The 12,810-nt window shown below is 39.6% G+C and overlaps 1 protein-coding gene across 2 annotated transcripts in view; it reads left to right on the top strand.

Annotated features, from left to right (window-relative positions):
- Positions 1–12,810, top strand: part of dnajc1 (DnaJ (Hsp40) homolog, subfamily C, member 1) — a 248,945-nt gene that overhangs the window by 142,468 nt on the left and 93,667 nt on the right. The gene's annotated exons all lie outside the window — the stretch shown is intronic.

Below are 12,810 nucleotides of genomic sequence, written 5' to 3'. Positions count from 1 at the left end.
ATTTCAGATATATATAAGAATAATAAGGTTGTAATAGGGTGATTTTTAATTTTTCAAAAATTGACTGGGACCACCATAGTGTTAAAGGTTTAGGTGGTAAACAATTTATCAAATGTGTTCAAGAAAATTTTCTTGATCAATATGTAAATGTTTGCAATTTTCAAGATTTGTAGCACAAGTTGCGGTCCAAGTTGTAAGTTTGCTCGCTGAGCTGGAATGTTTGTTTTCAAACATTTCATCACCATACTAGGTATGGTGAGCCTCCGGGGAGGCGCTGGTGTTCTGTCCTGCTTTCTATTTGTGTCTTGGTCTATTAAGGTTGGCGGTATCATTTCCGGTTCGTTTTCTCAGAGGTTGGTAAATGGAGTCCAAATCGGTGTGTTTATTGATGGAGTTCAGGTTTGAATGCCAGGCCTCTAGGTGTTCCTGTCCTAGAATGGATGTGTTGTCCCAGTCGAAGTGGTGTTCTTCTTTGTCTTTAGGTAAGGATATTAGTGATAGTGGGTCATGTCTTTTGGTGGCTAGTTGGTGTTCATGTATCCTGGTAGCTAATATTCTGCCTGTCTGTCCAGTGTATGTTTGTTACAGTCCTTGCAGGGTATTTTGTAAATGACATTCGTTTTGCTGGTTATTGGTATAGAGTCCTTTAGGTTCATCAGTGGCTGCTTCACTGTGTTGGTAGGTTTGTGGGCTACCATGATGCCAAGGGGTCTGAGTAGTCTGGTAGTCAACTCCGAGATGTTTTTGAATGGTAGTGTGGCTAGAGTCTCTGGGCATGTTGTGCCTACTTGTTTGGGTTTGTTGGTTTAAGAATTGGCAGACTGTATTTATCAGGAACAACAGGTTCCCGAATATACTGCATAAGTACTTTTCTTCTGCCGCTCATAATTCCTGGGTGCTGCAGTGTTTTGTGGCCCGTTTAAATAATGTCCTGATGCCGCTCCATTTGTGGGTGTTGGAATGATTGCTTCTGTAAAAAAAGTATCTGATATGTGTTCGTTGCTTTCCTGTAGACGCTAGTCTGCAGTTCTCCATTAACTGTTTGTTCCACTGTGACATATAGGAAGGGGAATCTGTTGTTTTCCTCCTGTTTTGTGTGAAGGGGAATCTTGTTGTTCTCCTCCTGTTTTGTGAAATTTATGCCAGTAAGGATGTTGTTGATGAAGTTGTAAGTTTATTCTAATTTGTTCTGTTTTATGATGACAAAGGTGTCATCCATGTAGCAGACCCAAAGTTTGGGTTGGATCGTGGCAAGAGCTGTTTGTTCAAGTCTCTGCACTACTGCTTCTGCTAGGAACCCTGTACTATGGACTAGGCCAGATCACTCAAAACATTCTTAAGCAGGCAGCCCCAGACCATAACTTTGCAATTTGTTTTAGTAAGTGTACAGTTAAAATTACCCGGAATAAGTTAGCTAGGTTGACTACTAGGTTTTAAAACCGTCAAACATTTATTCACAAAATTACACAATGAAACACAGAGAACAGAATAAACAACCCCTACAGAACGCAGTCTGTCCAAAGTAAACTTAATTACGCTGTTCTGAATGTATACAACAGTCCCAATAAGCAAACTCCCTTTAAAACCCAGTATAAATGGAACACATGCTTACAGGTTGAAGTTGAAATGCTGAAAGAAAGAGAATTTGTTTCCACACAGCTCACCGTTGAACTCCCAACCAGTTCTGGACTGAACTAAATCACTTAGCTAGAGAGTTGACCACTGCCCATTTATTATACAGGTCACTTCTAACACATGACCACTTAGCCTTGAAGTCTCATCTGTTTACATATAAACATAAAGGCCTCTCAATACCTTTTAATAGTCAAAGGAGACTATTATTTCATCCTCTTCTATTTTGGTATCTTTTTTGAAATTCAGGAAATCTCTGGTGGAGTGGATGGAGTGGCAAGAGTCTTCTACTAGGTATTTCAGTTTTCGGTGGAGTTTCTTTGCTAGTCTGTATGTCGGTGTGCCAGGGAGTGTGACTGTGGGTCTTTGGGGCGGGGGCTCTTGTTTGTGTACCTTTGGTAATCCATAGAAATGGATTGAGTTGGATTCATTAGGTTTCATGTTTTGGAGATCGGTCTTGTTAATTTTGCCTGACATATAAAGCTGCTTCAATGTAGCTGTGATACAGTTTTCCTCTATTCCTGATGAAGGGCTTTTGCCTGAAACGTCGATTTTCCTGCTGCTCGGATGCTGCCTGACTGCTGTGCTTTTCCAGCACCACTCTAATCTAGACCCTATTTCTCACTGAGGAGTTGGGTCTGTCATAACCTGTTGGTAAGTGTCGGTATCTGTGGGTAATGAGTTCGTCTTTTCAATATACTGTGTAATGTTTAGGATGATGGTCTTGCCCCCTTTTGCCTGCAGGTAGGATTACAATGTTTCCGTCTTTCCTGAGTCCTTCTAGGCTTTCCGTTCCTGTGTGTTGAGGGTGTTCCCTTCCTTCTTCATGCTTAATGTTGGTGCAACTGTCTGTCTGATGGTCTGCTTGATTTCTTCTGTGAAACTATATTGCCTTTCAGGGTTGATTCTAATGCCGTTAAGAAGTCCTTTTTGTCCGCATCCCTGTAGTTGTAATTCATCCCTCCTTATTAGGATGGCTTTTTCTGTGTCTGTTAGGGGTCGGTCAGATAGGTCCTTAATCCAAGCATCTGAATTGTCTGAGGTGTTCTTTTATGTGGGCTTGTCCAGCTTTTCTTATAGGGATAGTTTTTTCTTTTTTTTTGATCTGCTGTTGTTTGATGCTGATGGCTCGTTCTAGTGTGCTTGTCCATTCATGGTCTGTCGTGTTGGTGTACAAAGGTTTTTGGCGCAAAATTTCCCAATTGTATTTGAAAACCGTATCACAGCTGCATTGAAGATGTTTCATAAATCAGGCAAAATTAACCAGATAGATCTGCAAAAAATGGAAACCTGATGGTTCCAAAATGCCTCACTTCTATGGATTACCTAAGGGGCTCCCTCAGACCCATAGTCTCACTCCCTGGAACACCGACATACAAACTAGCAAAGGAACTTCACCAAAAACTGAAATACCTAGTAGAACACTCATGCCACTCTATCCACTCCACCCAAGAATACATGAACATCATCAAAGATACCAATATAGAAGAGGATAGAATAATGGTCTCTTTTAACATAGCAGCCCTATTCACATCTATTAACATCAGCCTAGTGAAAGAGACACTGACCGTGCTATGAGACAAACCGAGGACACAAACACCAGATAGCACCAACTTCATCAGCAAGGACAACATCCTCAAGCTAGTAGACATGTGCCTCACTACCCACTTGAAATTCAAGGAAAATACCTGCAAATAAATCAACAGAACACCCATGGGATCACCAATGTCAGGGTTCCTAGCAGAAGCAGTAATGCAGAGATTTGAACAAACAGCTCTCCTCATGATCCAACCCAAACTTTGGGTCTGCTATGTGGATGACACCTTTGTCATCACAAAATGGAACAAATTAGTGTTAACCTACAACTTCATCAACAACATCCTTACTGGCATAAATTTCGCAAAACAGGAGGAGAACAACAACAGACTCCACTTCCTAGATGTCACAGTGGAACAAACAGTTAATGGAGAACTGTAGACTAGCATCTACAGGAAAGCAGTGCACACAGACCACATACTTAATTACAGAAGCAATCATCTCAACACCCACAAACGGAGTGGTATTAGACATTATTTAAACGGGCCACAAAACACTGCAGCACCCAGGAACTACGAGCGGCAGAAGAAAAATACTTAAGCAGTGTATTCAAGAACAACAAGTACCCGATAAACACAGTCTGCCAATTCTTAAACAACAAACCCAAACAAGTAGGCACAACATGCCCAGAGATTCTAGCCACACTACCATTCAGCGAAGACATCTCTGAGATGACTACCAGACTACTCCGACCCCTTGGCGTTATGGTAGCCCACAAACCTACCAACACAGTGAAGCAGCCACTGATGAACCTAAAGGACCCTATACCAATAACCAGCAAAATGAATGTCATTTACAAAATACCCTGCAAGGACTGTGGCAGACACTACACTGGACAGAAAATTAGCCACCAGTATACACGAACACCAACTAGCCACCAACAGACATGACCCGCTATCACTAATATCCTTACTTACAGACGAAGAACACCACTTCGACTGAGACATCTATCCTAGGACAGGTTAAACCAAGACATGCACAGGAACACCTAGAGGCCTGGCATTCAAACCGGAACTCCATCAATAAACGCACCGATTTGGACTCCATTTACCAACCTTAGAGAAAAAGAACCAGAAATGATATTTCCTACCTTAACAGACCAAGACACACAAATAGAAAGCAGGACAGAACACCAGTGCTTCACCGGAGGCTCCCTGATGATGTTACCTAACGTGGTGATGGAACATTTGAAAACAAACTGCCCACTCAACCAACAAACATGCATCCTGAACATGTAAATGTTCCTGCTAGAGAAGGGTCTTTTCTTGAATAATAAGAGAGGGCAAGTGACTGATGTGATAGGGGGACACTTTGTGTGTAGTCATCATAATTCTGTTTTAAAATATTTATGGAAAAGGATAAGCCTTCCATAAAAATTAAAGTTTTAATTGGAATGAGGCAAATTTTAATGGTATGAGACAAGATTTTAAAAAGTTGATTGAAGTAGACTGTTTGCAGGTAAAGGGAATGACAGACGAGTGGGAGGCTTTCAAAAGTGTGATAACGAGAATTCAGAGTCATTATCTTCCTGTTAGAGTGAAAAATAGGGCTGGTAGGATTAGAGAACAGTGGATGAATAAAGATATAATGGTTCTAGTTAAAAAAAAAATCAAAATATTATTAGATGTAGACAGCTGAGTTTAAATGAATCTCTTTAACAGTATTAAGAGTGTAGGGGTAATCTTAAGAGGGAGATCAGAAAGACAAAGAAAGGATGTGCGATAGTCTTGGCAAATAAGGTTAAGGATATTCTGAAGGGATTCTACAAATATACTAAGAGCAAGAGAACATCTAGAGAGAGGAGGGATCCTTAAAGATCAAAGATGTTCTCTTTGTATTGAATCTCAGGAGAAGGGAGACATATGAAATGAATATTTTGCGTCCACAAAATACGTATTGATGATTTGAAAACAATTCACATTACAAAAGAGGAAGTGCTAGAGGCCTTCGAAAACATAAAGATGGCTAAGTCTCTGGGACCTGATCTACTGTAGCCTATGACTCTGTGGGAAGTTAGGGAGGAAGTTACATGGCCTCTTGCAGAAATATCTCTAAATATAGGTGAGATGCCAAATGACTGGTAAGTGTTGTGTCTTTGTTTAAAACTGGATGTAAGGAGAAGCCTGGATCTGTGCACCTGATTTAGGTGGTGGGTAAATTGTTGGAAATGATTCTGAAAGAGAGGATTTCTGTGCTTTTGGAGAGTTAAGGAATGATTTAGGGATAGTCAGCATGGTTTTGTGTGAGGAAAATAGTGTCTCACAAACTTAATTGCATTTTTTGAGTATGTAACTGAGAAGATTGAGGGCAGAGTGATAGACATTGTTGATTTGTAGAGACTTAGTAAAGTCTTTGTCAAGGTTCTGCACAGTAAACTTTTTCAGTAAAGTTAGATCACATGGGATTCAGGGCAAACTTGCCAATTGAATACAGAGGGATAGTGGAGGATTGTTTTTCAGGCTGGAGGCCTGTGACCAGTCTTGTTCCACACAAATCGGTGCTGGATCCATTTTTGTTTGTCGTTTATGCAAACAATTTGGTTAGAAATACAGAGAGGTTAGGAAATTTATGGATGACCCCAAGATTGGTGGTATAGTGGGCAGTGAAAACAATTACAGAGATCTTGGCGAATGGGCCAAAGATTGGCAGGTGGAATTTAAGTTTGATAAATGTGAGGTATTGCATTGTGGTAAAACAAACAAGGGCAGGACTTATACAATTAAAAGCAGGGCCTTGGGTAGAGTTGTAGAACAGAGAGACTGAGGGATTCAGGTACATAATTCTTTGAAGTTTGCATCACTTATTAATAGGGTGGTTAAGAAAGCATTTTGCATGCTTGTCTTCAGTGCTCAGACCTTTGAGTATAGGAATTGGGATGTTATGTTGAGGTTGCACAGGCTGTTAGTGAGGCCTGTTCTGGAGTACTGTATTCAGTTCTGGCCTTCCTGTTGTAGTAAGGATATTATTAAGCTGCAGACTATTCAGAACGGAGATACCAGGATGTTGCTGGGAATGGAGGGTCTGAATTATAAGGAGATGCGAGATAGGCTCAGACCTTTTTTCACTGGAACGTAGCAGATTAAGGAGTGATATTATAGACATGTATCAAATCATTAGGGGTATAGATAAGGTGAATGATAGGTGTCTTTTCTCGAAGGTGAGGGTATTCAAGACTTGGGGGCTTATTTTTAAGGTGAGACACAAAAGATTTTAAAATGACACTGCTTTTTTTTTTAAAAAGCAGACTGGTTCGTGTGTGGAATGAACTTCCAGACGACATGGTGGATGTGGGTATAGTTACAATGTTTAAAAGTCATTTGGTTAAGTACATGTAAAGGAAATGTTTGGAGGGATATGGGTCAAACACAGGCAGACGGGACTAGTTTGGTTTGGGATTGTGTTTGGCATGGACTGGTTGGACCAAAGGGTCTGTTTCCATGCTGTATGAATCTAAGACTCTATCTAGTCATGCACATGTTTCGCTTTATGCAGAAATTTTTTGAATAAGAAGGGTAATCTGAAATTTGTGTGGTGCCTGCCTTGAGGAATCCAGTTAAAGCTGTTCATCACAATCTTCACTGTTGGATTGGATTGCTCAGGTTCTGCAGTCTGGTTATCTCTGATTCTTCATGTTTATGCATAATTCGGTTTTTACTAATAGCTGTTTGTAATTTCATTTTGGAATAAGGAGCACATCTGCTCTTAAACATAAATTAAGACGTCACTACCCACTTTTAACCAATGTGCAATTCAAAATTTACTTGTGCAAACCAATTTCCTTTTAAAAAGTTCTAAATTACTTTCTGGCTGTGAATAGTCATCATTTACTTATTTCCCTTTGTTCTTTTGTGGGATGTGGGTATGGTTGAAAAAACCAATTCTGTTGTACTGAAACAAAGTGTCTTAGACAATACGTGCAGGAGTAGGCCATTCTGCCCTTCGAGCCAGCACCACCATTCATTATGATCATGGCTGATCATCTTCAATCAATATCCTGTTCCTGCCTTATCCCCATAACCCTTGATTCCTCTACCCTTAAGAGCTCTATCCAACTCTTTCTTGAAAGTATCCAGAGACTTGGCCTCCACAGTCTTCTGGGGCAGAGCATTCCATACACCCACCACTCCCTGGGTGAAGAAGTTTCTCCTCAACTCTGTTCTAAGTGGCCTACCCCTTATTTTTAAACTGTGTCCTCTGGTTCGGCTTCTAGGCTATTTAAGAGCCAAATATTTTGTTGTAGGCCACTTCACCTTGATGTATTATGCTTATTGCCTGCTCAGAGAATTCTAGGAAATCTGTCAGGTATGATTTTCCTTACACGAAGCCATGCTGACTCTGCTTAATCAGATTATGTATTTCTAAATAATTTGGTTTTACACCATTTTTAATAGACCTTCTAACATTTTCTGGTAACAGACATTAAACTAATTAGACTCTCGTTACCTCTGTTTTGTCATCTTCACTTTATAAATAAAGTTGTTATTTTGGCAGCTTTCCAGAATCTAAGGATCCAGGGCAGATAACCACCAGTGCATCATCCATTGATTATATAACTACTTGTTTTAATAGCCTAGTATGCATCCCATCTGATCCAGGGGACTTATTGATCTTTAGTCTTATTATTTTTCTTAGAACTTTTTCTCTCATGAAAGTTATTGTATTTGTTTTATCTCCTTTTGCCACTTTGTAATTTTAGATAATGTGAAATAGGGACAGGAGTGGGCTGTTTCACACTTCAAGCCTACCGCCACTCAATAGGATCATGGCTTATCTGACACTCCTCACATCCATTTTCCTGCCTTTTTCTCTGTAACCCTTGATTTCCCTTACTGATGAAGAATCTATCATAGCCTTAAATAAACACAAGCACTCTGCCACCACAACTCTGTGGCAAGAAGTTTCAAAGACGAGAAGAAATTCCTCCTCCTCTCAATCTTTTTTTTTAAATAGATATTATTATTAGAAATTTAACATTTTTACAAGTTTACAAAAATAAACAAAACTCTCAAATACAAATATTGATATACAATTAAATCAAATATACAATAGCCAAAATTTAACAAAAGAAAAAGATACCGAAAAAGAAAAAAAAAACTCAACTTTCTACTAATCTAACCTACAACTAACCAGTGTGTATATTTAAGTCTCTTACATGCTCGGAATGTGTTAACCTCAAATGTAATAAAACCCGTATTCGTGCGGGATTCCTCTCCTAAGGTCCAGCCAGGTTTGTAATCTCAATTAAATAAAAGCCCTTGTTAGGATAGCCGAAATATCTGTATTTATGTAATTCAAGAAGGGCTGCCATATTTTATAAAATAATTCAGTCTTTCGGTGCACCATATTTGTAAGGAAGTCAAGGGGAATACATACCATAATTAATCTGTGCCAGTTTGAAAGTCCAGGGGGGCCCTCAGCCACCCAGTTTACCAAAATATTTTTCCTTGCACAGAAAGAGAGAATAGAAAATAATCTCTTCCCGTGCATATCCAGGGAGGGAAAGTTCGAAAAGCCCAAAAGGAGAGATACAGGGTCCACTTTAATTTCCGTTCCTAGAATTTCTGTCAGGGTACTTGCTACTTTAGTCCAATATCTATGGATCTTATGACAGGTCTATAGGCAATGTACAAGAGTGCCTACCTCTATTTTGCATTTGGGGCACATTGGAGATGCTCTTGCCTTAAATTTTGCCAATCGAACAGGTGCTATATCGGCCCTTTGAAGTATCTTCAGCTGGATAGCCTGGGTTCTGTTACAGATAGTAATTCTTCTAGCGTTTTCCCAAATATCATTCCACGTTTCTATAGAGATTTCTAGACCCAAACCCTGATCCCATGTTTTAAGCAGCTTGTCTATATCTCCCGATACTTCATCATGTAGTAAATAGTACTGATGGAGGATACCCCCATTGGTCGTAGGACATTACATTCTCTATCTGATTTATAAAGATTATCTAATAACGTAGTCTTCTTCTGTATATAGTCTCGAATTTGGAAGTATCGAAAGAGGTCTCCATTAGGTAATCCGAATTTCTGACGCAGCTGTTCAAAAGACATCAGGACCCCATCTTTAAATAGGTCCCCTAGACATGAGATACCCCTGGATCTCCAGAGTTTAAAAGTGGCATCTGTAAACCCCGGTTGGAATCCCCATGCTCCCACTATCGATGCATAGGGGGATGTTTTATGTGAGTTACCCTCGTTTTGCCGCATTATATTCCAAGCCTTAATTGTGTTTAGTATTATAGGGTTTTTACAGTGATCTGTAATGATTTTCCTCTTGTCTGAAAATAAAAGGTTAATAAGTGGGCATTTTACTTGAGAGGCCTCGATGTCCAACCAGATTGATTGGGTCTTGTCTGATCCACAATCAGCTATGTAACTTAATAGGGAGCTTAACTGATATTTCCTACAATCTGGGAAGTCCAATCCTCCCCTTGTCTGTGGAAGCTGTAGCTTCTTCAGCTTAATGAGGGGCCGTCTATGATTCCAAATAAAGGAACCCAACCAGCCATATAATTTACGTAGAGCCATCCTCGGCAGCATCACCGGAAGCATTCTCATAGGGTATAGGAGACAGGGCAGGACATTCATTTTAATTAGTGCTATTCTACCCAACCAGGAAATTGGAAGGTCTCCCCATCGCTGGAGGTCCTGCCTTATCCTTTCCTGTAAATGCACAAAGTTAGCCTTGTATAACTGACCAAATACTGGGGAAATAAAAATACCCAAATATAAGAAACCCTCCAGGGACCAACGAAAGGGACATCCTCTCAATCTTAAATTGGCATCCATTTTAGTCTTAGACTATGCCCTCTGCTCTTTGTTTCCCCTCATGGAAGAGTCTTTCTCTCAGAATTTATCCTGTCAAGCCCCTTAAGAATCCCATATGTTTCAATAAAATCACCTCTCATCTTTCTAAGCTCGAGTGAGTAGAATCCTAAACTGTTCAATATCTGCCATTTTGAAGTGTTATTAGTGTTTTCTGTGATGAACACTCTAGTAAAGTATTTATTCAACTCCTCATTATTGCCCTAGCCTCGTTGTCTAAGGAGCTTATGTTCACTTTGACTCCTTTTTCTTACATATTTAAAGAAGCTCTTGCTGTCCATGTTGACGTTACTTGCAAGTTTATCCTTAAAGTTTATCGTGTCCCTTTTTTGTTATTGTTTTGGTTGTCTTTTGACTTTTAAAATGTCCCCAATCCTCTGTCTTTACACTAATCTTTGCACATTGTTTTTTTTCAGTTTGATGCTATGTTTAACTTCCCTGTTTAACCATCATTAAGTTATCCCCTTCCTAGAATACTTCCTCCTCACTGGGATCTACTTTTGTTCTGAGCCTTAAACTATTTTCTTAAATGTTCACCATTGTTCGTCAACCATTTTTGCTATTCACCACCTTTCCCTGTCCCCACCAGCTAGCTTTGCCATCAATCCTTTGTCATTTCCTTTATTTAAGTTGAATATAGTTGTTTCTGACCAGTGTTCCTCCCTCTCAAACTGAATGCTAAATTCTACTATATTATGGTCACTGTTTCCTGGGAAATCTTTTACTCTGCAATTACTTATTAAACCTACTTCATAATATATCATCAGATCCAAAATAGCCTGATCCCTGGTCAGATTCACAACTAATTATTCTCATAACTATATCTAATGCACTCTGATTTATTCCTTCTGGCAACTGCTGCCAATCTGACTGTCCCAATCCTAATGAATTTTAAAATCACCCATGGTTAATATTCTGTGTTTTTGTGTACTGTCATTATTTCTGATTTTTTTTTTTGTCCCATTGTATAGCAACTATTAGGGAGCCTATAAGACTACTGTACCAGTGTGGTCTTTCCCTTTTTGTTTCTTGCCCTCAACCGTGTGGATTCTATCGCAAACCACAAATGCAAATGTGAGGTCTTGCACTTGGAAAAAAGAATGCAGCCATGGACTATTTTCTAAACGGTGAGAAAATTCATAAAGCCAAAGTACAAAGGGATCTGGGAGTGCTAGTGCAGGATTCTCTAAAGGTTGACTTCCAGGCTGAGTCTATAACTGAAAGGCAACTGTAATGTCATTTATCTCAAGAGGCTTGGAATATAAAAGCAGCAATGTGCTTCTGAGACTTTATTCTAAATGGGGCCTAACTAGAGCTTTATATTTTGGGCCCCACACCTCAGGAAGGACATACTGGCACTGGAGCATCTCCAGTGGAGATTCACATGGATGATCACTGGAATGGTAGGCCTAACATACGATAAACAGCTGGCATTGTATTCATTAGGTTTAGAAGGTTGAGGGGAGATCTAATAGAAACTTACAAGATAATGCACGCCTTAGAAAGGGTGGACGCTGGGAATTTGTTTCCGTTAGGCAGGGAGACTAGGACTTATGGGCACAGCCTTAGAATTAGAGGGGGTCAATTTAGAATGGAAATGAGGAGACATTTCTTCAGTCAGAGAGTGATGGGCCTGTGGAATTTATTGCCACGGAGTGCAGTGGAGGCCGGGATGTTAAATATCTTCAGGCAGAGATTGTTAAATTCTTAATCTCGCAGGGAATTGAGGGCTATGGGAGAGTATGGATAAGTGGAATTGAAATGCCCATCAGCCATGATTAAATGGCAGAGTGGACTTGATGGGCCGAATGGCCTTCCACTCCTATGTCTTATGGTCTTATATCTTCCAATCTGAAGCCATCTCTTACTATTGTGCTATTTCCATTCAATACCAACAATGCTACCTGATCATTCTTTCCTTTCTGTCTGTGTTTTTGAGAAGATGCATACTGCTAAATATTTAGTTCCTCACTTTAATCACCTTGTAACCATGTCTCTGTAAAGGGTATAAAATCTTGCTTATTTACCTGTATTTGTGACCTTAATTCATTTATTTTATTCTGAATACTATGTTCTTTTAAGTAGAGAGCTTTTTCTTTTTACTATTTTTCTTCCTTAGATCCTATTTACTGATGTTCCTCTATATTTCTATTCTCTGTTTCTTCGTGTATTACTCTGGGTATCATTATTGAAATAGCCACAGTGTAATGCGGTCAGAGCCTACAATTCCCCTATTGCAAACTCTCTATGTCGCTGTCAATAGTTCAGAGCCCTAGTTATTCATTTTGCCAGGACGCTGGCCCCAAAATATTTTAAATGAAACCTATCCCACCCAAACTGTTTCGTTCTCCTGTTGCCAGTGAACTGAAGCCCATTCCATATATACCAATCTTTGAGACACTCGTTTAACTGCTTGGTTTTATTTAACCTATGCTGGTTTGTGAATGGCTGAGATAGTAATCCAAAGATTGTTATCTTGGAGGTTCTGCTTTTCAATTTAGTTCCTAACTGTTGAAAATTGATCAGTGAAATCTCCTTTTCACATCCTGTTTTTGGTGTGTCTCAACCAGAGAGATCAGCTGGTCAACTGATTGTGTTGGTAGGAATTTGTTCTGTACAAAATCAGTAGGTTTTTCAGCTTGCTTCACAGCCAACCTTGCAGCTGAATTGCTGCTGTTTCTGTTTGAGATAAGTTACATTGGGTTACATGAATGCAAAACTTGAATCTGATTGGCTCAGCTAAGTGCTGATA

This window comes from Chiloscyllium punctatum, chromosome 8 (assembly GCF_047496795.1).
Source record: "Chiloscyllium punctatum isolate Juve2018m chromosome 8, sChiPun1.3, whole genome shotgun sequence".
Lineage (NCBI taxonomy): Eukaryota > Metazoa > Chordata > Chondrichthyes > Orectolobiformes > Hemiscylliidae > Chiloscyllium > Chiloscyllium punctatum.
This window is presented reverse-complemented; position numbering and strand designations above follow the sequence as displayed.